This window comes from Myotis yumanensis, unplaced genomic scaffold (genome assembly GCF_028538775.1).
Source record: "Myotis yumanensis isolate MYYU_CA2020_CCGP unplaced genomic scaffold, mMyoYum1.0.hap1 SCAF_15, whole genome shotgun sequence".
Lineage (NCBI taxonomy): Eukaryota > Metazoa > Chordata > Mammalia > Chiroptera > Vespertilionidae > Myotis > Myotis yumanensis.
In genome coordinates, this window is record NW_027223766.1 from 48,131,379 (window position 1) to 48,157,183 (window position 25,805).

The window sequence follows — 25,805 nt, forward strand, 5'->3', positions numbered from 1 at the left end:
CTGATCTCTGTCTTCCTTCCTATTACCCTGGGCTACTTCCAAATAACTACATGGCCAACGTAGGGCAGGCCCTAGTGCGTAAGGAGCTGTGAGGTTGGGTCCCTGCTAGCCTGCGGACTGTTACCTCAGGTCCCACTCCCCACCGGATCCTGCTTAGCATCTTTGCGATTTCTCTCAGGGCTGAGCTGACATGAAGCTGGGCTGGACTTGGAAGAGTCCGTGCAAAGTCACATCTGAGCTGTAGAGTCATCTGGGGTTGATCTTGGACCTGCTAGTTATGTAAGCTGCCCTAGCCTCAGTTTCCTTATCTGTAAAATGGATGTGATCCGATGTAGGTCAAAGGTTGTCAAAGAAGACTCTCATGTATGCAGTACCTGGTCATTGGAAGGCCTTCGGCAATCATCTATTTCTTTGTCCCTACAAGTAGAGAGAGGCTGAGTCACAAGTCCCCCCGAGGGGAAATCGCTCTCGCTTCCCTCCTCAAATGTGTCATCTCCCCTCCTGAAGCTTGTATTATGTGGGTGTGGTGAGCCCCAGGAATCATGCCCGCAGTCCAAGCTGATGGGTGACATAGAACCCTGGGAAGCTCCTCCTTTCATGGCAGCCGTGACTGGCTTGCAGCTGCCAGCAGTGGTGAGAGCTGGTGCTGCCTGAGGGAGTGTGGGGAACAGTGTGTGCGAACCTGGGCAGGGCGACTTACTGGCATCGCCGGGCAGCTCTGTGAAGGGACCTGGGTGCCAGGGGAAGAGAAGAGGAGCAGGTTCTGGTGGTGGATGTTGGTGCTGCCGGAAGCAGGGCTCCTCCTGGCAGCATTGGTTCCCAGGTGGGGGCGCTGGGGTGCGGTGTGGGACGGAACTGCTGCTCCCCAAAGGCACCTTCCGAGGGCTGGGGAACCCAGATGGGAGCATCCAGGGAGAGGAGCTCTGGGATCTTAGGAGCTCCGGCCGTGTCCTGGGGAGACTCCACCAGGTGGGATGCCTCCTGACAGGTAGTCTCTGTAGACAAGAGGAATTGACAACGATGTGCTGGCTCCTGAGGCTCAGTCTCCTGTTTGACACTTGGCCATGTGGCTGTTTCTCCCCTTCCTGGTGTGGGGAGAGAAGCTCAGGGGCAGAGAAGCTCCTTGCAGAATACCCTTCATACTGAAACATGTTCAGAGTGGCTGTTGATGAACCGCAGTCAAGATGTGGACTCTGGGGGTGTCACTACGGGCATGTCGCACAGCCTTCCTTCTCCGTCTGCTGCGGTTGTATGGCTTGGGAGCTTCTTGCCTCACCTCTTCCTCATGATTTCACCCCATTGTTTCCTTTCTCCCATGTTTCTCTCTATCTGTTCCTCCATCTATGTTCCTTTCTATGCTTCCTTCCATTCTTCTATACTTTTTCTCCAAACCATCCTTCTGTGCTGCATTATACCTATCCAGCCTTCCACCCAACCAGCCTTCCACCCAACCAGCCTTCCACCCAATCAGCCTTCCACCCAGCCATCCTTCCACCCAATCTTTCCTTTCATTTGGCCATCATTCCACCCAGCCATCTAATGGTTGTTGCCTGTCTACTATGCACTGGGCATTCTGCCTGGCTCTGGAGACACACAAATAGCAAAGAGCCAACAAGGCCTCTACTCTGAAGGAGTTCATATTCTGGTGCAAAGCCAGAGCATGTAATTAAGTCATTTCAGCACAGTCTAGAGCAGCCGTGGGCAAACTACGGCCCGCGGGCCAGATCCGGCCCGTTTGAAATGAATGAAACTAAAAAAAAAAAAGACCATACCCTTTTATGTAATGATTTTTACTTTGGATTTATATTAGTTCACACAAACACTCCATCCATGCTTTTGTTCCGGCCCTCCGGTCCAGTTTAAGAACCCATTGTGGCCCTCGAGTCAAAAAGTTTGCCCACCCCTGGTCTAGTGGGTGCTAGGATGAGAGAATGAACAGGGCACACTGGAGCGTGGAGGAGTGAAGGGTTCATCTTGGTGGCCCGGGGACTGTTTCACTGGAGAATTGCTTGAATTGAGTCTAGGAGGATGAATTGGTTCCTGAGGCCAATGGCGGCCCAGGAGAGGAGGCAGAGGTGAGTATAAAGATCCCGAGACCTTGAATTAGTAGAACTGAGGGATTGATGGACTCAGGCAAAGCCCCCCTGCAGAAAGCTTGTTAAATCTGTGTTGCCTCGTCATCCAGTGCCCAGCACACAGTATGTGCTTGGTAACTATTAGTTCACTTACTTTGCTGTCCTTTCCAGAGGTTGAGTTCCTTCTGCACCCACCCATGCTTTTGTCCCCAGGTCCAGTCATGGGCTTGTTAGGAAGCAGCTGCTGTGAGAGGCACGTGCCCTAGTGGTGAGAGGGGGCCGGGCCCTGGCAGAATGGCTCTGAACCTCCCCTGCAGGTCTGCCACCGCTCAGGCCCCAGTCACCGAATCGAGAGGAATTTAACAGGCAATTTAATATGTTTTGTTGAGCATGCTTAGCTGTAGAAATGTTGGAAAATACAGGCAGAATATAGAACAAAAGCAGACAAAAAATAAAAACAAAAGCAGAAAATACATGTATGTCCCCTATAGCCCTGACCTTCAGTGATAGCTACTCTTGCTTCCATATGGTTTCGTGTCTTGACTCGGTTCACTTAACATTATGTCATTACCATTTCCCGGTGTCGTTCAGAGTTCTTAAAACTTGTTTTGAGCAGCTTTCCCAGATGTCATCACGCACCTGTACAAGCAAGGCACCCTGTAAAGTAGTTTCTCCTTCGCAGGGGCTTGAGCCCTTTCTATGTGGGCGTGTGGGGAGGGAGAGGTGGGGTAGATTGGCCAAGGGGTCTCACCTAGGACAGCTCAGGCTCAGTGCATGCGGCTGCTGCGGTAGGACTGTCCTTGTGGTCATTAGCCACGTCAGCACCGCTGGCCATTCTGAGTTCCTTCTGCTTTTGCTGTTACAGCACAGCAGCCTTTTTATGCATCTCTGCTGCCTCCCTTGGCAGAGCTCCCCAGAAGGGGATGAGGAGTTTCTGGAGTCTCGCTCCAGTCTGTCAGATTTCTTTTAAGGACTATTTCACCAGTGGCCACTCCAAAGACAGCACTAGGAGGGGTTGCTGAGTGGGCTTCACAATCCAATGACTTCAACAAACCCTCCCAGCGGGAGTGGAGCCATGTGGTGGGGGAAGCACCCCAACACAGAACGGGCGTTCTGTTGCTTTTCTCTGCCTTTGGGTGGGATTGGCCAGCTCTTCCTCTGTGTGTGTGTGTGTGTGTGTGTGTGTGTGTGTGTGTGGCCGGTTTGTGTTTTGTCACTTGGTCACTTCCTTTGGGGTGCCCGCAATTTCTGTTCTCACTGATTTGCAAGCTCTGTTTTGATGAGCTTGTGAATGTTGCAGGTGGGAGGGGTGGAGAGCCCCATGGGACTCTTTGTTAGGCCTGCTCTTCCCGGGGCACCTCCATCTCTATGGGGGACTTTACTCTGCAAATCTGCATCTAATTGTGGCAGCAACATCTTGCTTTGCAAGTAAATGCGGGACCTGGCTTGTTGATCTGGGCAGTCACCCATTTTAACCGGCCCTAACTGAGTGGCATTTGTGTAGGCTCTTCTTTTTCTCTTCCTTTCAGTTCTTAAGCAAATAAAGAATTCGGTTAATTGTCTGGTGTCAGGGTAAATGGCTCTTCAGAGACCTCCTCCTAGAACCCCAGATTAACTCCTGGGTGGGGGGTAGTTGAATGGGATTTTCTTAACAACATTAACTGCAATTTCTAACGTGGTGGATGCTCATGTGAACATTTGTCAGCTTCTCAAGGTACTCAAATCTTCTGGAGTGCAGGGACCATGGCTCTTATTGCACCGTATGTGTTACCCCAACCCTCAGTGCAGTGTTTGGAAATGAATGCCCAGGGTGGTAAAGTGACTTGTCTAAGGCCACCCAACTTGGACAAGGCTGAGCTGGGACTTGACTCAGGTGTGGGTTTCCACCTTTGCCCTGGATCCCCCAGGATCCTTTGCACCTGTGGTCAGGGCTTTGCTTTGGTGTCTAGATGAGCTGAGCAAAGGTTGGCCAGCGTGGTAGGGCCTTCTGCCCAGGCTCCACTGGCATCCGTCATTCCGGGTTATTTTGGCTCAGTGAGGACAGAGCGAGATCTAGGGGAAAGGTTGGGCCTGGCTTCCAGGTGAGTGCCCAGTGACAGCTCGCTGCGCCCTCTGCTTGGCAGCGCCCACTCCCTGCACCCGGCGAGGAGGAAGAAGCTTCCTTCGTCACAGGACGAGGATGAAACCCACTGAGAACTCTGGGTCCGACACTCCAGGGCCCATCCTGCTGGCAGAGAAGCCGAGGGTAGGGTGTGGGTGTGCACTAGGGGTGGGGAGGGAGATAAAATGGTCACAGTGGCCAGGTATCTTCCCTATGGGTTGGAATGCTTGCTTCCTAGTGGGCAAGGATGGGGGATGCCTCATGCTGGGAGTGGGGGAGAAAGCCTGCCAGATCTGATCTGATGGGGCGCTGTGTGAGTTGGGGTATGCTACTAATCTCTCAAAGACCCAGCCTCCGGTTGGTTAAGTGAAGTCATCAGGCCCACCCTCAGGGTGTGTGGGCAACTTCAGCGACGGGGCGACCCTTCTGGCACTTAGCAAGTGCTCAGTGCATGTTGGTCTCCCACCCCCACCCCCCGTTTTCAGAGTTGACGTATATTGAATTTGGCAAAAAATTTCTAACATTGGGACGTTCCCCACCAAGTTGGTGAAAACTCTTACAAGTTCCTCCGGCCCATCAGGGGCCGCCCTGTGACAGAAGGGACCCCCGGGGGGGGGGGGGAGGGGGGGCGAAACACACAAACCCAGAACCGATCCAAGTCCCTGGGGTCCCTGTGGGGTGGTGGAGAGTGTGCTGGTGTGAAGACCCGCGTTCCAGGCCCAGGCCCACTGCTCAGAGCCAGTCTCTTGCCACCCTCTCCTCCTTTGTGAGGTGAGCCTGCAGGGGGGTCGCTGCACCTCAGGCTGGGGGAGCATCCCTGGGATGTGGAGGAGGTCAGAACGTTCCAGGAACCCCTGGGATCAGGGCTGTTTCCGGGATGGGGGGCGGAGCGCGTACCTATCGGGGGCCTGCTTTTCTGGGGGTGCCGTGGATGTGGTTGGCAGAATAATGGCCCCTCAAAGATAGATGCTCACACGCTAATGCCTGCAACCTGCACCTGTCACACGTTACGTGACGAAGAGGTATTAGGTTGTAGTGGACTGAAGGCTGACCTTAGAATGGGAGGTTGTGCTGGCATTTCCGATGGGTCCCATGCCATCCCGAGGGTCCTGAAAGGTGGAAGATGGGGGCCAAGGAGGAGGTCAGAGCGATGGGATGTGAGATGGGACATCGCTGGCTTTGAAGAGGGAGGAAGGGGCCATGAGCCAAGGACTGTGAGTGGCCTCTGGAAGCTGGCAAGGCGAGGAATCCGGAATCCTTGTAGGCAGAGCTTCTAGAAAGGAATGGAGCCCTGCTGCCCCCAGCGAGAGCCTTTGGGACTTTCCCCCTCCAGAAGTGTAAGACAGCAGAGCTTGTGGTAACTCATTCCTGCAGCCCCGGGAAGCGGATGCGATGGATAAAGCATTTGGTGGCCACGCTTTGTGTCGTGTGCCGTGGGGAGTGGGGGATGGAGACCGTCTATCCAGGGAAGTGTCCGGTTGGGTGTGGCTCTGGCAGGCAACCTCTTATTTGGGTGTGATCCTTGGTGACTAGGTCCATGGAGGACAGCCCGGTGACTTGGCAGGGATGGCTTGAGTAACCAGGTGTTGAGATCCTGGGATAAAAGGTCCTGTGTCCATGCCAAATGCCCATCACCTCTCTCCCCGACAGCCCAGCTTTTGGCCCGGGCAGCCTGGGGAGGATGGCGAAATGGTGCATGGGTGTGGGCAGCCCTCCCCCTCCCACCCTTGCTGTTTTAAGTTTTAATTGCTGGTGTGTCTTTAAGCATCTTGGGAGCGCTTCGCAAGTACACATTAGCCTCCGGTGATGAGCTCGTCCGGCTCAGGGCTCAGCATCTCCTTGCTCTTTCCTGGACACACGTCCCCGCTCCTGCTGACAGCAGCCTCCTGAGCTGCCTGTGTGGGGCACGTGGCCCTGCCCCCTCACCCACAGGAGTGGGGTATCAGGCAGCAGTGGGGAGAGGGGAGGTGACCCTGGCCCTGCCTGTTCCATTCCTGGAGTGTAGGCACAGGGCCTTCCTGACCTTCCCTCAGTGTCGGCCTCCCAGCCCCTCCTCATGCAGCACCCGGTGGGGGGCCTGCTGGGAATTTAGAGATGAGCAAGGCAAGAAAGGAGGCTCCTGGGCGGAGGAGGCCCCTTGGTCAGTCCGGGCGAGCCTGGGTTGGTGGGGCCAGGAAGCAAGGTGCCTGCCATTCCCAGAGGTGAGGCTGGGGGAGGCGTGAAGCAGGGTCAGAAGCTGCCGCTGAGACCCGAGCTCGGCCTGGAGGCTCAGGTCCTTGCTAGTGAACAGGGGCATTCGTGGGGGAGACTGCTGCTGTTACATTGTGTGTAGACAGGCACCTGTGTTATGACAGATGACGAGACTTAGGCCCAGAGAGGTAAGAGCACCTCGCCTCCCTCCCCTGGGTCTCTGCAGGTGCTGCCCACTCTGCTAGGACATACGCCACCTGGACCTTGAGGGTCCTCTCTGGATGCCTGGGGCTGTTTTAGAAGGCGGCACACGGTGTCTGTGAGGGGGGTTGCGCTCGTGCTGTGCGTGAGTGGAAGGTTTGGATTCATTCCATAGGATGACATGAAAGCCTCCCTAAACCTATCCATTCATCCAGCCATCCACTTACCCATCCACCCTCCTAGTTCGGCAACACACATTTACTCAGGCTCTGCTCTGATCCAGGCTCTGTACTAATCCAGACATTGGGGGTAGGCACTAGGTGCGAGGCAGGTGCTGCGGTCCTGCCCCCAGGTGCCTGCAGCTCAGTGGGGAAGGCCCCTCCTCCTCACCCACCTGCCAGACTCGGATTAAAGGTAACAGAATAGAGGCTTGGGCAGGACAGTCAGTGGGGTGGAGTGAGGCAGGGGCTGTATACAAAAGAGAGCGGGGAAGTAGCCGGCTTTGCCACGAGGTGTGGAGGGAGGCGCCAGGAGGCCTGGGATGCAAGGAGGTCGGCTGGGTGGGGAGGGTGGACAGTAGATGATCTGAGATGACAGTGGAGGCACCAGCAAAAACACAGATTCTATGGCCCTGTGACCTGGTTGATCCACCTCTCAGCAGAGTGACCCGAGGGACAGGCTGGGGAGGAGAGGCTCGGGCCTGGACTGTGGGGACCTTAAACGTTGGGGTGGGTAGTTCAGACTGGATCCTGCTAGAGGTGCCCTTTCTGTTGTATCTGAGTGCAGGAGGCTCTGTATCGTGTCCTGTGCCTAAGTGTTTCTAGAATGTTCCTTCTGCCTGGCCCAGTTCTAGTACCTTCAGGGGGTTCTGTCTCCTTCATCCTTCAGGTCTTGGACCCCAATATGTGCCAGTGTTTACTTTTTGTGCTTGTCTTTGAACTTTGTGTGTGGCTGAGTTATAAGTTCCATATTTCATTTAAGAATTCAAAATATGCTTACCCTGCCTCACCCCAGACACGCTTATCTCTGATGGTGCACACACCGCCCTGCAATTATGCCTTCCTGCCGTGTCTCCCCGTGCAGTGCATCAGAAATAAATCCATCCTGAGCAACTACTTTACAAAAGAAAGCCTCATGGCACCCCAGCCAGGCCAGCTCCCCTGTCGTCACCAGCTGGGCCTGACAGGGACCTGGGCTGGGTGTGCGCTGTTCACCTGAAGGGCGAGGCCCCACCCTGTGGGTTTTGCCCACGCCTGGCTCAGCTGTCCTCAGAGGCCTCCTCAGTGCTGCCTGTGGCCTTTTCGGGCTCCGCCACCCATTATTCCAGGAATAGCTGGGGATGCTGCCTGGGCTTGTGTCTGGCCTCAGCCAAGGTCAGGTTGTCAGGGAGGATGAAGGGGAAGGGCACACTTGCTGAGAAGGTTGCAGGAGGAGGCCGCCCAGACTGCAGCCTGGCAGCCCTTTTATGTGCAAACCCGACCCATCAGCTCCTCCATCCACCAGGACCACCCCCCACTCACTCTCACCAGTTAGAGGGGAGGGGAGGGGAGGCAGATGTGGTGGGGGCATTGCCTCTGATCTTGCTGTGCACATTCCTCTGCAATATCCCGGGTGAAGTCCTGGGCTTGGCCCGCTGCAGACACCTGGCTGGAATGACAATGAGCTGATGCTCCTGGTACCTGCCTCCTCCCAGGTTTGCAGGAGGGTGCTCCCGGTGCCTCCTCCCAGGTCTGCAGGAGGGTGCTCCTGGTGCCTCCTCCCATGTCTGCAGGAGGGTGCTCCCAGTGCCTCCCAGGTCTGCAGGAGGGTGCTCCCAGTGCCTCCCTCCAGGTCTGCAGGAGGATGCTCCCGGTGCCTCCTCCCAGGTCTGCAGGAGGGTGCTCCCGGTGCCTCCTCCCAGGTCTGCAGGAGGGTGCTCCCGGTGCCTCCTCCCAGGTTTGCAGGAAGGTGCTCCCGGTGCCTCCTCCCAGGTCTGCAGGAGGGTGCTCCCAGTGCCTCCTCCCAGGTCTGCAGGAGGGTGCTCCCGGTGCCTCCCAGGTCAGCAGGAGGGTGCTCCTGGTGCCTCCTCCCATGTCTGCAGGAGGATGCTGCTGGGAGGGCGCTGCCAACCAGCACTTAGGTCCCTGCATCTCCATCCTCTCTGACAAAGGCCAGGCCACTGGGAAGGTACTAACCTTTGGGCTGGCCTTGGCTCCAGGTGAAAAAGGGACTTTGAGGCGAGTCTGAGAGGCTGTGCAGGCTTGTTTTTTATCCAGATGTGTGGGGGATGGGGGGTGGTGGGGGTGCCTGGGCCTGTGTGAGTGGGGGGGCGTGTAGAGAAGGGGACTGGGAATCCTCAGACCTGAAACCCAGATCTTCTGAGTGGTTACTCTTATGGGGCATCTCGTCGGATGCCGATGTGTCAGAAGTCCTAGGTCACCCACCTCATGAAATTACTCTGTGAGGCTTCCTGGTGAATGGAAACTCTGCCAGGACCATCATTAAAGCAAAACAAGAAAAGGCAGCAACACAGTCCTGATGGCATTCCCATTGGGGCTTCTTTCTCTCCTTGTCCAGCAACAGTTCTTTTCCTGGCTTATTAAATAGTTTGTATTGTTTTCTTCTCCGAAAATAAATACTGATTTTGTATAACAAAGAAATTATACGGCAGTTTGCATGAACTAGGCAACTGTTCCAAGTCCTTTGCAAATATCAGCTCCTTTCATTTAATCCCACGGCAGTCCCTGGAGGCTGGGCTGGTGAGACCAGAGGTTAGGTGACATGGGGAGCTCACGGGCTGCTTCTTGGGACCGAGCAGGCAGGGCCGCCTCAGGTCTGTGGCCTCTCTGCTCTGAAAAAGAGACGATTGAGAATGGTAGTTCCACTCCCCGGGAGTAAACACTCCTAGTATTCCCCGAACATGGGGCACAGCTACCTGGCTGTACCGAGAGCATGTCATTGTATAGATGTGTCAGTTTGTTTAACCCGTTTCCCGTCATTTGAACCAGCAACATTTTCTGGAATGGTCCCGGGTCTGTACTTCTGTATTCTGGTTCTCCTTCCTCTTCATGTACTTCCCTCCCTCCCTCCCTCTTTCCTTTAATTGTTAATCCTTTCTTTTTGTTAATTCTCACCCAAAGATAAATATATTTTCCTATTGCTTTTTAGAGCGCATGGAAGGGAATGGGAGAGAGATACGTGGATGTCAGAGAGACATCGATTGGTTGCCTCCCGAACATGCCCGGACTGGGGATTGAACCCGCAACCCAGGTACATGCCCTTGACCAGGAATCGAACCTGAGACCTTATGGTAGGCAAGCCAATGCTCTAACCAGTGAGCAATAGATTTCTTTTTTTCGTGCTGTGCCTTTATTTTTGAAAAGTGTACAAAACTTTAAGAATGAGTTACCTCCCCCCACCCCCCAACACACACACATACACCCCTGGGCACGTTGGATTCGGGGGTTGCCTGGGGGACTGAGGTTGGTAGGAAGCAGCCTGGACAGGGCTGCTGGCAGGGAGCCTAGTGACCAGAGGCCTGGGGGCTGGGCTCAGGGTGGAGTCCTGTGAATGACTCAGCAAGTTGCCTGTTACACACGAGGGTTAAGGATTTAAGCAGTCATTAGCAAGCCATGGGCTGGCATTCTTCTTCTTTCTTATTAAATAACAGACTGATGCAAGGGCTGTCAAGGATTAAGTATGTAAGTCTCATTGTGTAGTATTAGGCTGTGTAGAGTTGGCTAACGTCGAAAGCCAGAGGAGCAGAGATGTTAGACAATGCCAACCATTTTCTCTTCTTTTTTTAAATGTTACTTGTCTGTCTTTATTTTATCTATTCCAGTGGAAGCTAGAATTCACAGTAGAGGCCAAATCATAACATTCTACCTTCCATTAAGTGACAGCCTCGGACAAAGGTTTCATACACACGATAAACCAGCAATTGTTTCATTTTTTTTTTTTTTTAAAAGAAAAGTAAGTGGTGGGTTGTGCTCCACTAAGAAATATATACGGGGTCTTTGTCCAGCTTGCTGGCACACTGCTCCTAAGCCGCCTGGAAATCCAACCGTTTTCCATCAGGGTTTTCTCCCCCTCGTGGTCCTCAGAGCTGGAGGCCCCGGCTGCGTGCACTGTTCCCCGCAGCTCCCACCCTGAAAGTGGGCTCATATGTGTCCGTTTACTGTCTAATACAGCGGTTCTCAACCTGTGGGTCACGACCCCTTTGGCGGTCCAACGACCCTCTCACAGGGGTTGCCTAAGACCATCCTGCATATCAGATATTTACATGACGATTCATAACAGTAGCAACATTACAGTTATGAAGTAGCAACGAAAATAATTTTATGGTGGGGTCACAACATGAGGAACTGTACTTAAAGGGCCAGAAGGTTGAGAACCACTGAGAAGATCACAGTAGACAACTGGCTGGGTTGAGTAATGCCCCCTCCCCCTTCCCAAAGTGAAGTCTGCCGGGACCTCAGAACAGGGCATTACATGGACTGGGCAGGAGAGGTCATACGGATTAGGGTGGGTCCCAACTCCGATGGCTCGTGTCCTCAGAGGAGGGGAGACACAGGGACAGGGACGCAGGGCAAGGCCAGCTGACAGCTGGGGCAGAGGAGTGAGGCCACTGCGAGCCATGGACCTCCAGAGACCGAGGAGCGTCCCTGCGGGTGCGGGAAGGAGCGAGGAGGGATTCCTGAGGGAGCCACCAGCACAGGGAGCAGGTAGATGAGAGAACGGGCCACATGCCCTCCTGCCAGGTACTGGCACTTGCACACATTTGCTGAGTGAAGGGAAGACGAAGCTGCTGTGAAGCTGGAGATCACATGCCCGTTCCTCCGAGGAAGCTCTGGGTGCTCCAGAGAGGCCTGTGCAGACACTGTCTTCGGCCGGAGGAGCCTCCTCCTGTCCCTGACTGGCTACGGGGACTTGCAAAAGCAGCTCATGTCCTGGGTCTCGGTGGCTTGTAAAGCAGGAACCTATCCCGGGTCGCGGTGATGAGAAAACGCAATGGCAACTGTAGACCCCAGCGTATGGCTGGGGCCTGAGAATGTTAGCACTTATTATTATTGTTTGCCACGGATGTGAGTTGGTATATATGCCCTGGTTGCTATTTAAAAAAAAAAAATTTTTTTTATTGTTTTCAGAGAGAGGAAGGGAGAGGGAGAGATGGATGGAAACATCAGTGACGAGAAAGAAACATCGATCGGCTGCCTCCTGCACACCCCCAACTGGGGATTGAGTCTGCAATCCGGGAAGGTGCCCTCCCTGGGAATTGATCAGTGACCTGGTTCGTGGGTCGACGCTCAATCACTGAGCCACACTGGCTGGGCTGCCCCAGTTGCTCTTGGTCCTGTAACTGCCACAGTCACTCCCCTAGATGATGTTTGTGTTGCCCACACACTCCTTCTCTCTCCTGACCCCTCACAGGCTGGCTGGATGGGACACAGGGGAGTTGCCTTCTGAGCCAGGAGGAGGAGGGGTAGCGGAGAGGGTTAGCCGCCGGGCTTCTCCAGCTCGCTGGCTGGGAGTTGGAAACAACTCCCCTCCTTCCGGGGAGCTGGATTTTGTTCCCTCCTCTCTCCCTCCTGCCCCGCACCCTCCACTCTGGATTTACCCCGGGTCCTGTGGGCAAGGTTGATTGCTGCCAAAGTTTACTTAGTGCAAGGTGCCCGTGTGACTTGAAGCAAAGACCCGTTTCCGTGCGAGTCAGAAGTGCATTCCGAAGTCAGGAGCGTGACCTCCCGGAAGCCCGGCTAATGCAGGTTTAGAGAGGAGCTGGAACAAAGGTGGTGATTATGGAGCCGGGGGATGTGGGAAAGGGCAGGTGCGGCAGGGCTGCCAGGGGGAAGCCAGCTCTCCAGCTCCCGGAGAGTGGGCGCTCAGGGTGCTGGGAACCTGACCCAGATCCCAAGGTGAGGCTGGGGTCAGTGCCATGAAGGACCCGGAGGAGACCTGCCGTCTGATGGGCCTGGGTTCAAGTCTTCCCCTTGCTACCTGCGTAACCCAGGTGCCTACCTTTCCCGTGCTGCTGTCTCTGCCATTTTGGGATAAGAAACTGACTCTGGGGTGTGAGCATGAATGGGCATTAAATGGGGGAGTAAAAAGGGGCCTTTTCAGTGATAGATGATGAATAGATGCTGTTCCTCATCTTCCTCCTTATTTTGAGCATCCTTTGTCTCCTTCCGTCTGTGAAAATGGCTCTGTGCTGTGCGGAGCTCCCCGAGGTCCTGGAGCACGTCCACGCCAGCTCCTCGGCGTGGGCCTCGCATGGACTGTTTCTCGTGGTCCCGCCGCTTCAGTGAGACGTGACGCTCTTTGCAGGCAGAGCCCCGTGTGAGATCCCAAGTCTCCTGCACAGCGACTTTCCCGGGGGACAGGGTGCCCTGGGCCTCCTGCTCTGCAGAACGGTCGCCCCGAGTCCTGGTCCACTGGCTCGGTTCCATGGCATCTCTCTCGCCCTTTGTCGTGGGGACTTGATTGATGTGTGGATCTTCGCTGACCTTTCCCTGAAGGTTTTTGTGGGCGAAGGTAAACAAAAGGAACTTAATAAACCCAAACCCAAAGTGGTTCTCGACCTTCCTCATGCCGCGCCCCTTTCATACAGTTCCTCATGCTGTGGTGACCCCCAACCATAAAATTATTTTCGTTGCTATTTCATAACTGTAATGTTGCTACTGTTATGAATCGTCATGTAAATATCTGATATGCAGGATGTGTTTTCATTGTTCGCGACCCACAGAAGGTTTATCGTTTGTAGAAGGACATTGTTGGTCTTTGCCCGCTCTTTTCAGGATCTTGATCACTTTCAGTGAAGGATTAGAGAGGTGAGCTGATCAAATGGAGGACCTACGATGTGAAAGGGCTTATTATCTTGAAGGCTCCCCCTCCCTGTGCAGGGCGGGACCCGTTTTGCAGGTACGGGTGCAGATTTAGAGGACTGAAGTTCAGGGTTTCTTCGCTGTTTAGTGAGTGTGGAAGCTGAAATTCCACCCTGCTCTGTTTGTCTCTACGGTGCTGCTGGCCCCTCCCTCCTTGTCTGTCTTTCTGGCTGTCAGCCTCTTTCTCTCTCTTGACCTTGCTGTTCTCGTCAGGTCAGGTCTAGTTAAGGGAAAAGAAGGCTCCTGCGAGGCCATCCTGGGGACCGGCACGAGGGCAGCTGTGTTCCCGTGGCCTCGGTCCTGGGGAGTCCGAGGGGCAACTCCGGAGACCAGACATGTCTGCGTTCTACCTGGGCGCCACCCCCAAGGGACCCCAGAAGCATTTGTCTTCTCACTTGCAAGGTGGGGAGAGCAGTCCGGTCGGTTTGGGGGGACCCACATCCCGCTTCTGCCACGTCAGCCCTGAGCCTGGGGGAAAGGATGCCATGGCTCCAGGCCACAGCTGGACACTCTCCCAACTCTGACCAGAGCCGCCGGGAGATGCGTGTCATGGGTGATGTGGAGGAATCAGTGCGGGGAGAGGGGCGAGGCGTGGGGCCCACCGGCAGGCCATTGGGTTGGGCTGTCCTGGTCAGCAGGTGGCCGTGGATGGCGTTGACGCCTCGGGAGTCTCAGTTCCTCGTCTTTTCAAGCCACAGAGCTACTGTCCTCCCCATCTCTGGCTTCCAGAACCTTCTTATCCTGTCGCCCTGCCCTCTAGTCTTTCTCACTGCACTGTCCTTCTGAGGCAGGACAGCCTAGTGGTTAGGCATCAGGCCCCGGAGGCCAAGTGCTGGGCTCCTGTCTCAGCTCTGTCGCTGACTGCCTGCGTGATGGTGGGCATACAGCTTGCTGGGCTCCAGCGTCCTCACGTGAAAATGTGCTCAGATCTCACACTGTTGAGGTCGCATGACCTAATATAATACAGTCGGCACTCTTGGAGCACACACATCGGGGCTGGGCCTGTGGTCCTGTCGCCTTCTGCTGACAGCGCCTTTGCACCTACTGAATTAAGGAGCAGCTCCTCTCCCAGGCGATGTCCCCCATCCACTCTGACTCGAGGTCTGCTTCTCATTCAGCATCCCGCAGGTCCTAGCTGGGCGACCTGGGGCAGGTTGCTCCACCTCCCTGAGCCTCCTTGCTCAGCCATGGGAACCCGGATATCTGCAGTGACCTGACTGTGGACACGCACCGTCTCTGTGGTTGGTTCTCTGGTTCTCCTGGTGGAGCCGTGAGCTCCCTGTAGGCAGGGAGTGATGTGATTTCCAGCTTCGGGAGCCTCAGTCGGTAGCTGTGGTTCATCACTCCCTACTCAGCGCACACGCATTGAGCATCACTTGAGTTCTCAGGGGCCGTGCAGTGCTTCTGCCGCCTGGCCCAGGAATGGCTGTCCTCCGTGTACCTGGCAGGGCTGTGGGAGGGCTCCGGGACGTAGGGCAGGGGAGGGAGCCCGGCCACGGGAGGGCTCGCCCCCTAGTCACCTCTTGGAAGCCACAGTGCCCAGCATCGTCCCACTCACTAGCAGCCTCACCAACATCAGTGAGCAGACTGGGTTCCGTGCACCCCCTGAGCCGAGCAGGTGGAGTCGCAACAATGCCGGCCGGGCAGGGCTGTTCCTGAGGTTGATGCTGATGCTTTGCCTAAGTTGCCAGCCCACCGTGGGCAGGTCTGTGTGTCAATCATTTTCTATCCCGTTTCTCACCCACAGCGAACCCCGAAGCACATGGGTTTCAATGGCTGGTTTTATGAACCAGACAAGGAAACGCTGTTAAAGAGCGTGAGGGATGTGCCCGTGGCCAGCCACGGGCTGCAGCGTTGGTATTCACACCTGTTACTTGGTCCCCAAGTCCCCCCTCATCCCCCACCCCCCGAGTGAGGACTCGGTGAGCGCGAGGGGGAGTGTGGGCTCAGGAATTCCAAAGCAGCTGATCCGTGTCATCCCAGCGCCCCTCGGGGAGAATCGGAAATGAGGCAAAAATAGAGTCTGTCAGCAGGACAGCAGCCACTTCCAGGGGACCAGATCCCCTTGATTTCTCTGCTACTACGCAGGCCCCGGCACACGGGGCCTCCCAGAGAAATCTGTGAACACAGCCAGACAAATCGCCGCCTCTCCCTTCGCCAGAAAAAGACTAAATCGACACCTCTTTTGTGGTATCAGCGTTGAAAAAACTCTCGCTTTACAAACCCGGGAGAAGGAGAAAGTGAGGCACACCAGGGTGGGGACAGCGGTACCCACCTGACTGGCCCAGAGAAATGCTTCGTCATCCCCCCCGCCGGCTGGCTGCCCTTGGCTGGCTCTCAGAGGTGTGACAGTCACCCTGCTGACTCTTGCTCATCCTAAAATTAGCAGCATAGCCGCGCTGCTGCAAAGAGAAAACACAGGCAGAGGCCAGGAGACCTAGAAGCAGAGAGAGGGGATGACATGCGGCTCACACACACTTGGAGATGCGTGCTGTGCTCGCACGACAAGCTGTGCTGGTGACTTCTGGCCCTGCGGTCTCTGTGCCTCGCGCCCCATTCGTTCAGCAGGCTGCACGGACCAGTGCACCCAAGTCTTCTGGTTTCCAGAGCACCCCAGAGCATCCCAGATTTAGGGGACGTTGGTGTTCAGAGATGCTCTCTTGGAGTCGGGGAGGAAGTAGAGGCACCCTGTTTTTCTGAAATACCCGGTAGGAAGGGTCAATTAAGAAATGACATGTTTTGGCCCGGCCGGCGTGGCTCGGTAGTTGAGGGTTGACCTATGAACCAGGAGGTCACGGTTTGATTCTAGGTCAGGGCCTGTGCCCTGCCTGGGTTGCAGACTCGATTCCCAGTGTGGGGCGTGCAGGAGGCAGCCGATCAATGATTCTCTCTCATTGTTGATGTTTCTCTCTCTCTCCCTTTCTTTTCCTCTCTGAAAAAAGAAAAAAGAAAAAAGAAAAAAAAAAGGACATGTTTGGTCCCAACCGCCCAGGAAGCAGAGGAGAGAGAGAGAGAGAGAGAGAGAGAGAGAGAGAGAGAGAGAGAGAGACACAGCCAAGAGAACGGGGCTGTCGGCCGTGTTTTCCTGTGGGGCAACTCTGTGTTGAATTCCGTGTCACGAGGCCCCAGCATTTTATTTGCAAAGTGTCCCCCTCCGCGCTTCCCGGGGCAGGGTCAGCTGGGAGGCAGCGGGGCACGAAGATCCCAGGGGCCAGGGCAACCTGGGAGGTGCGGTTCCCAAGCCTCCGGGGCTGTGTGTTGCAAAGGCTGCTGCACCCCAGCAACATACGTCCACAGGAGACATTAGAAAAACGTGTTAACCAGCATGTTATTGAGGCGACACGCATAAAAACGCACCCATATCATACGCTGAACATCTGTGCGTGGCTGCCGCCTGGATAAATAGGACTTTAGCAGCATTTCAGGAGCCCCTTGCAGCCACTCACTGCCCTCCCCCTCCCTGAGGGTGACCTTGTCCTGACCTCTAACAGCAGAGGTTCATTTGGCCTCTTTATGAATTTAATATAAATAATACTGTATGCACTCCCTCGGGCCTGGCTTCTCTCACCCAGACGATGTTGGTGAGACGTATTCATGTGATGCGTGTAGTTGTATGTCGTTCTCATTGCTCTGTAGTATTCCGTGGGTACGTGTGTTTTTTTTTAATTCCTCACCCCAGGATGTGTTTATTGATTTTTAGAGAGAGAGGAAGGGTGAGGGGGAGAGAGAGAGATAGAGATAGATAGATAGAATCATAGATGTGAGGGAGAAACATGGATGGGTTGCCGCCCCCATCCCTGACTGGGGATTGAACCCACAACCTAGGTATGTGCCCTGACCGGTAATCAAACCCGCCACCTTTTGGTGTGTGGGATGACACTCCAACCAACTGAGCCACCCAGCCTGGGCCCACAGGGTGCGTGTTTTTAAAATTCTTCTGCTGTGAGCGTTCAGGTAGCTCCAGGGTCTGGCTGTTAGGAGTCGTGCTGCCGTGAACATACTAAGACGTATCTTTTCGTGAACACGTGCGAATTTCCCTGAGTTTGTACCCAGGAGAGGACCTGCTCGGTCCTGGGGTGCACACATGTTCTGCTTTAGCGGGCAATGAAGAACAGTTTCCCAGAGTGGTTGTTTGTCTTGCTCCAGAATGTCCGTCCACCTGCCTGTGTGAGAATTCCAGCTCTGCATGGAAACCAGTCCTGGGTATTGTCTGTCTTTTTAATTTTGGCCCAACCATCACAGAAAGAGCAAATGGCCTGAAAGGACGCACGTACCCCAGACAAGGAAAAGGCTCCCTTTGGTGATACTGGAAGTCGTGTGCAGGGCCCTGTGCCCGCATCCTGGCAGGGGGAGCCTACGGTGCTGCCTCCTGGCCCCAGCCGCCACACCGCCCCGCCCGCGGGCAGGGACCAGGCTTCGCTGCAGTAATACCCAGCAGAGCGTGCCACCGTCCTTCCCAGTGACGGAGCCTCTATGTGCCCGACCCCAGCCACACAGACTCGCTTCAGACTTGCCTGGGGGCCTCCGTAAATATTTAACAGGCTGCGTCCCCCATTCTCTCGGCTGCCATCAACTGGGGCGAGAACCATACGTCCCTGCTTGCTCTCCTGCTGTAGGCAGCCCTCTTGGCTGACCCAGCACCAGCCCTGCCATTCTGGGGTGATGCTGGGGCGATGCTGCTCCTGGCCTGGCGGCTCATGGTGTTTGGAGCCGTGGGAGCTGAGCACGGCTACTCGAGCTCTCAGTCTGTGCCCGCAACACGCCCAGGGCTTTCTGCTGATATTTCATGGGACCTCACAGCAGGTTCATGGACAAGGAAGCTAAGGGTTAAACACATTCCCCTGGGGGGGAACATGGCTAGTCCCTTTGATAGTTTGGCTTCAAATTTTAATGCCTTCACCCCTATCCTGCACTTTTCTCTTCGGGCTGATGTTTAGACACACAAACTTTCTTTTCAACTCATCTTTCTCGTGGGTCGAAAAGCGATGCTGGGGGGCAGGTGCGGGGGGCGGGGGGAGGTGCTGACAGGGAGAGCCCACCCTGGGACCCCTGGTCACTGAAGAAGGATTAAGACGGAGGATGGGTGCCCTCTGGGATGGTTGCTGTGAGCAGTGGGCTCCCAACGATGCCCAGGTCCTCGCCCCCAGACCCTGCGGACATGCTGTCTTACGTGTCCAAAGGGAGTTTGCAGACAGGATGCCGGTTCGTGACCTGGAGGAGGAGAGATGGTCTTGGATCCTGTGGGTGGTGCCAAGGGAATCACATGATGCTTAGACGTGGGAGAGGGAGGCAGCGGAGTCAGGTGCAGAAGGAGATGTGACCGTGGAGGCGGGGCCGAGGGATGCCGTGTTGCTGTGTGTGGTGGTAGAGGAAGGAGGCCTAAGCGGAGGCATCTGAATGCGGCCCCCAGAAGCTAGAAAAGTGAGGAAACAGATGCTTTTAGAGCAGCGGTTCTCAACCTGTGGGTCGCGACCCCTTTGGGGGTCGAACGACCCTTTCACAGGGGTTGCCTAAGACCATCAGAAAACACATATATAATTACATATTGTTTTTGTGATTAATCACTATGCTTTCATTATGTTCAATTTGTCACAATGAAAATACATCCTGCATATCAGATATTTACATGACGATTCATCACAGTAGCAACATTACAGTGATGAAGTAGCAACGAAAATAATTTTATGGTTGGGGGTCACCACAACATGAGGAGCTTTATTAAAGGGTCGTGGCATTAGGAAGGTTGAGAACCACTGTTGTAGAGTCTCCAGAGGGGACCGCCAGCCCAGACCTGATTTAGCTCCCTGAGACCTGCGTCGGCCTCTGACCTCCAGACCCTAAGATCGTACAGTGGCCTTATTTTATGCCATGAAGTCTTTGAAAATTGGTTGTTGCAGCAAATTGTTCTTGACGACAGTTGGTGTCAGGTCGAGCTCACGGGCTGCCCAATTTCTAACTCTGTTCTGGGGGTTTCTAGCTGCGTGATCTGGGGCAAGTTTCTTAACTTGTCTGGGTCTCACCTTCCTCCTCTCTAAAACGGGTATAAGGAGAGTCTCTGATGAGAAGGGTGCTGTGAGGATGAGGGGAGGATTCTGTGCCTACGAAACGCTCTGTGATACATTTTAGGTGTGGATTTCCGGGCAGGAATGTGGGGGGCGGATTGGGGCGCGGACTTGGGAGCTAGACCAGCCTCGGGTGCGGGCTCCTCTTACTCGTTTGGATCGGGGGAGCTGTCTGTGTCCCCGTTTCCCCATCTGGAACATAGAGGCCGGAGTCCCCTGGGCTTGGGGGTTTGTATGGGATGGCGGCCAGGGTTCTTGTAGGGCGAGTTCCGGGCGCTCCAGGGAGGGCGGTGATCGCCATCGGTGGGTGGTGGTGACTGTTGGGGCTCCAGCCCTGCGCATCATGGATGCATTTGTTCTTCATTTAATGTAGTGCCCTGGGCTGGGAGACAGGAGCTGGGACAGTCCTGGGGACCTAGTGGGCACCCAGCCATCGCTGGATGAATGAACAGAAAAGGGAACAGGTCCCGGCCGTGCCCTGCAGAACCTCTCGGCGCAGGGCGAGGCCGGGAGCCATGCCAGGCCTTTGTGGCCGTCTTCAAACAGAAACAAACAAGGAGCCACTTCCACCAGCTGACCCCAACCCCCTCCGCCCACTGCCAGGACCTCTCAGCCCTGCAGGCGAGGCCAGGGCTGTGGGCCAGGCCTGGCCCAGCTGTTCACTCCCTAAGCCAGCCCCCTGACCTTTCTGGAACCTTCTCTCCTCATCGTTATAGTGGGCATCCCTCAGCCCCCTCTGCCTTCCCAGGGCAGTTCTGAGGAGCCCTCTGCAGTCGAAAGCCCCTCTCTGAGAAGTCCTGTGCCCGTGGGAGGGGGGCAACCGTCCCCTGAAGGGTCCCCAGGTCCCCGCCTCACCTCTGTTTGGGTACCAGGGCTATAGGGCAGTATTTTTACAAGTCCCGCTCTCAGTATATCAGGGGAAAATATAAAGAAAGGAGAATAACCACCTACAGCGCCGGGTGTGTGATTGTAACAAGGTTGATTTTCCTTCTCATCCCCAGGCCTGATCTCTGGACCACAAAGGAGTTAAAAAGATACACGCCCGCTTCCCCCACCCCGTGGCCATACCTGTCCGCTGCGTGGAGCGTCACTCGAGGATTTCCCGCGCGTGTGGATTTACAGAGATGTCCAGCTGCTGCGGAATCGCGCCGGCGAAGCCTTCCTGCTTACACACTGCTGGATGTTCAAGGTGTGCGGGAAGCCCTGGCTGCGAGCACCCAGCCTCGTGGATTCCGCAGCCGGGATGCCCGGTGGGACGGAGGACCCCCGCTTCCTGAGCTCGCATCGTGGACAGGAATGTTTGCCTGGGTCTCTCCAGCTCCCTGCGGGGCTCCCCAGGAAACGTAAGTCCCACCTCACGCCTCATGCATGTCTGCCAGGCGCTCACCTGGGCCTCAGGTGACTCCGGCCTGGCGGGTGGTAGCCAGGTCACCGGAGGCGGCCGGCTCTCCAGAGGAGCTGGCTGGGGCTGGTGCTCGGGGGCGGCAGGTGGGAAGGGCAAGGTGGTGCCCGGGAGCCACGGCTGTTTCCTTTGCCGACATGTGTCATCGTACCTGTCGCTCTCACGGGTTTTCCCGGTGTTTGTGTCTGTCTCCATCTAGCAGACCTCGAAGGCCAGGCCTGTTACGCGTGGCTCTGTGTCTCCACTTGGCAGTGGTTCTCAACCTGCTGGCCCTTTAAACACAGTTCCTCATGTTGTGACCCAACCATAAAATTATTTTCGTTGCTACTTCGTAACTGTAATGCTGCTACTGTGATGAATCGTCATGTAACTATCTGATATGCAGGATGGTCTTAGGCGACCCCTGTGAAAGGGTCGTTCCACCGCCAAAGGGGTCGCGACCCACAGGTTGAGAACCACTGCTCTAAGACATAGCCTGGTGCCTGGCGGACGGTGTCTCCCGCTGCAGGAAGGGTGAACTAAGACCAGGTCATTGATGAAGACGTTGGAGAGTAAACAGGGAAGGTAGCAGTAGGGAGCAATTTGGGGGCTCGGTGCTTCGAGCTACGAAGAGCTGGATGTCAGCAGGGTGCCTGGTACCTACCGCGTGACTCCGGGCAAGTGACTGCTGGATTCCCGGCCCCTCGCTATCCAGTAAGAGTGAAGGGAGGTCATGCTTCACAGGCCTGGTGTCGAGGAGACTGACGTGCTGACAGCTGCCGTGCCTGGCACGCAGCAGACTCCGAGCCACGTGAGGGCTCGCTGTGGCTGGGGGGAAGCTTCCAGCGAGGAGAGGTGTCACTGAGTGTTTCTGAGCAGGGCCGGTGGGCTGTGCTGGACTGTGAACTGGGCACCGCCGGTCGGCATGGGCGGTTGATTAAAGGTCACAGGCCTCGCCGCCCATGGGAAGGCTGAGTGGCAGGTCAGTAGCAGGTGAGGGAGGGAACAGCTGGACTTGGACTTGGCAACGGAGGTTCTGCAGTTGACAAGCGGGAGGACTGACTTGGCAGCTGTGAGGCTGGCAGCTCCCAGGGAGGTTGCCTGAGCGTTGGGCTGCCCGAGGGGAGGGGCAGCTGTGCTCACTCGCTGTGGCCACCGGGCAGGGCCAGGAGTGACCCGAGGAGGGCGTAGGGAGGCGTGGGAGGCGTGGGAAGCTGGGAGATTTGACGGGGCTCGGAGTGGTGGGCAGACCTATCCTGGGGTCGGGAGGGGCTCCGCTGGAAAAGTAACTGGGGCACCCCGAGGCCCAGCACTGCCTCTTTCTTTTGCTTCTGCCTCGGCAGGGCTTTGCACCTCTTCCTGCCGTCTCCCCCCACCCTCCCGCCGTGGCTGCGGCACCCCCACTTATCACATGGCCCACAGCCCTGCATTTTCTCCTTTTATCGGTTACTCCCTAGAACAACCCCATTGTGGTGGTCCTGGTTATCTGCTGCTCCTCCCAGGAGAGCGAGGGTGGGCTTGGGCACCAGGGGACGGAACGGTCACAGAAAGAAGTGAGACTCCCGTGTCCCCTCCGTGCTGGCTGCTCTGAGCACCGGCTCCATCTGTGGGGTGCCCTGTGGACGGTGACGGAGGAATACCCGCCGTCTGCTACGCCGATCTCTGGGCCGGGCACATGGCAGACATTATTCCATTTCCAGCCCAGCACAGACCGTGGGGTCGACACTGTGATTGTGGTCATGGTTAGTGTTGAAGTAACGGGAGCACAGAGAGGCCACACAGGCAGGATTGGAAAACAGTTCCTTCCGATTCCAAAGCCACTGAGCCACCCTCCCTGGAGCTGTGAGATGCAACTTCTACTGCCTCCTTTTTTTTTTTCCTTTGTGTTAAAACAACTTAAAAAAAAAAAAATCTTTATTGTTGAAAGCATTACATAGGTCCTTCTTTTTCCCCCATTAACCTCTCCCAGCCTGCTCCCGTCCTGCCCCCCACCCCAGGCCCTCACCATCCCATTGTCTGTGTCCACGGGTTTTGCATGTATGCATACAAGTTCATTGGTGGATCTCTTCCCACCCACCCTCCCCTGCCTCCCCTCTGAGGTTCAACGGTCTGTTCATGCTTCTGTGACTCTACTGCCTTCTTCGCCTCCAAATAAGCAAAAAGGCAGATCACCTTCCGTCTCTGGGCGTTAGTACCCTCCTTGGCAGGGAAACTGTCCACTAGGACTTCTAAGCGGGGACACTCGAGACACTTCTTTTAGGAGGAGCACTGGGACATGTACTTGGGGGCAGTGATTGGAAGAGTGTGGTCTTTAGAGCAAAACCTCACCTACACTCAGGACCACTGGCCGAGCCGCCATAGGGATGGTTACGGCTGACAGATTGGAGCGCACGCCAGCTTCTCTGAGTTCTCCAGGCAGAGATAAGCTGGGCAGTTCCCCGGGTCTCTCGGAACCCGTTTCTTCCTCTGTAAAATGTGTGTGTGTGTGTGTGTGTGTGTGTGTGTGTGTACACCCACCTCCCCAGGTTGGAAGGTTAACCAGCCACATTCCGGGCATTCATCAACACCGGCCATTAGGCAATGCCATGGCTGCCATGGAGAACCCCCTGTCTCCAGACTCAGCCTGGAGAGCAAGGCCCAGCACTTCTCTCAGGGTGACCCAGGGGGCCCCATGGGAGCAGAATACAAGGAAGTTTGGAAGCTTTGCTGTGTCATAGCTGTGTGACCTTCCTCTAGTTCCTCAACCTCTCTGAGTGGCACTTTCTTCACCTACGAAGTTGGGACCAAAAGGCTGCTGAATCTCTAGTTCTTACCTCCCAGCTACTGTTTGCTCTCTAAACGTTAGTTCCTCCCCATGGGGGCCTTGTGGCTGCTGGCAGCTGCTGGTGGCTGCTGGCGGCTGCTGGCCTCCTCCCTCCCTCATCCCAGGACCTGTGTCTGGCTTTTCCTTCTGGAGCCTGTGGGTGTGAGGCTTGCAGCCCCCCTCTCCCGGGTGAGTGCTGAGTGTCAGAAGGCTTGAGAAAACACTGGCCTGTGGAATTCCAAAGTTAATGAAGGGCGCAGATTCCAGGAGGGTCTCTGCTTGACCTCCCACCCTCCTCCACCCCCCTGTTACCCCTGAGTGAGCTCAGAGCACTTGAAGGTTTATAGCAGCTGCACACTGAACTCTCGGGAGTGGGCCAGGATGGTGGCCTCGGCCCCTGGAGGCCTGGCCAGGGTGGGTGAGTTTCAGCCTCTCCCCTAAGGTGTCTGGTTAACCGGAGAAAGGCACTGGGAACAACCCAGGCGGGCAGGGCAGGCCGTCCTGGGAGAAGGGGGTACATGTGAACCAGTAGGGTGATTTTCCGCTGTCGGAAGGAGGGGCAGAGTGAGGGGCTGTGTGAGAGGTTTGAAAGCAGACCCACTTGCCTTAACCAAATAAACAAAAAGGAAATCTTTAAAAAAATTATTATTCTGACCTTAGGACCCAAGTATCTATCTCTTCACTTAGGGCTGGTGGAATTGGGTAAAAAGAACAGGCTTTTGGCCTGGCTGTCGTGGCTCAGTGGTGGAGCCTATGAACCAGGAGGTCGTGGTTTGGTTCCTGGTCAAGGGCATATGCCTAGGTTGTAGGCTCGATCGCCAGGGTGGGGCATGCAGGAGGCAGCCGATCAATGATTCTCTCTCATCATTGATCTTTCTCTCTCTCCCTCTCCCTTCCTCTCTGAAATCAATAAAAATATATTTAAAAAACAAAACAGGCTTTTGGTGACTGATACGGTTCCAAGGTGCATTCTCTGTCTGGGGCTCACAGATCCTTCATGGGAAAGGCCTGTGTAAGTGTGTGTCTCCGTCAGCCCTGGCTGCTCCCTCACCTGCTCCTCCCTGGGACCTGGGTCATTTCCCATCATGGGGCTGGGCAGGCGTGGCCCCCTTTCTTTGTCTTGTCAGAGTCAATTTGCAGGGCAGTTGCAGGGGGTAGAGGTCTTTCTCTCCCATCTGCCTGCCACCATCTCTGCCACCCATCCTATGGGGGGGGACATTCCGGGGAGAGGGGGGTCAGCCTCACAGATTACCAGGAACTGCCCTGACCTGACCCTCCCCTGTGAGGCTTATCTGGCTCCAAGCGAAGCGCAGCTGCTGGTGGTGAGGTCTCTGAGTCACTCAGAAGTTCTGGACCGGCTTTCGCGGGAGGCGATGACATAAACAAATAAACATTCGCCAGGATCCGCTCCCAGCTTTCAGCTCGCCGCCGCCGGGGGCCCTGGAAACTCTGTGTTGTGTTGCCTGTCCAGAGGATGCTCAGGTTCTTCATGAAGAAGAATGCTCCCCGTGGAGAAATGCTCCCGAGAGGTTGCTGGGGCTTGGACACCCCGGGGCTTCCTCAGGCCGTTACTGCCTCTTCTGTGAAGCCCGGTTATTGTGAGACTCAGATGAGCCGAGATGGGAAACCTGGCCCTGTTGTTGGCCCTGCCTCTGAACTTGACTCTTAGTAAGCCCCGCGTCTCAGTCAGATTAGCGAGTCATTGCTCTGGGCCCATGATCCTGCTTCGCGGTTGTTGAGTCAGCTCACGCAAGAGGCTCGTCTTTCCATGAGGTGGCCGTCCTCGCCTTGCGCCCCTCACGTGCCTGTTGCGAGGACCAAATGCGTCACCCCTGGGAAGGGGCCGAGAGCTGGACAGCGCTGGCCTCCCGGGGCCGGCAGGATGGCTGAGGCTGGTCAAGGGAGCAGGGTGGTGGCAGGCGATGGGGTCTGGCACATCCCTAAGGTGAAGGCCAGGCGGCAGGAGACGGCCCAGGCGGGTTCCAGACACAGGCCACCTGCGTCCCATCCCAACTTCATGTTCCTCGGTCCTTCAGACCAACCTGCTGGACTCTGGGATCTGTGGCCGAGTTCTGGGCCGTTTCTTTGCACAGTGGGAATTGTGCAGGTGGGATATAGAAAGCGAGACGCCA

At 55.7% G+C, this 25,805-nt stretch overlaps 1 long non-coding RNA gene across 2 annotated transcripts in view; it reads left to right on the forward strand.

Annotated features, from left to right (window-relative positions):
* LOC138993216 (uncharacterized) overlaps nt 1-25,805 on the forward strand; it is a 313,834-nt gene that overhangs the window by 40,378 nt on the left and 247,651 nt on the right. For both annotated transcript variants that reach the window (XR_011468251.1, XR_011468250.1), the window contains one exon: nt 20,491-20,832. This is a non-coding gene — a long non-coding RNA (uncharacterized lncRNA). The remainder of the gene's footprint in view (nt 1-20,490; nt 20,833-25,805) is intronic.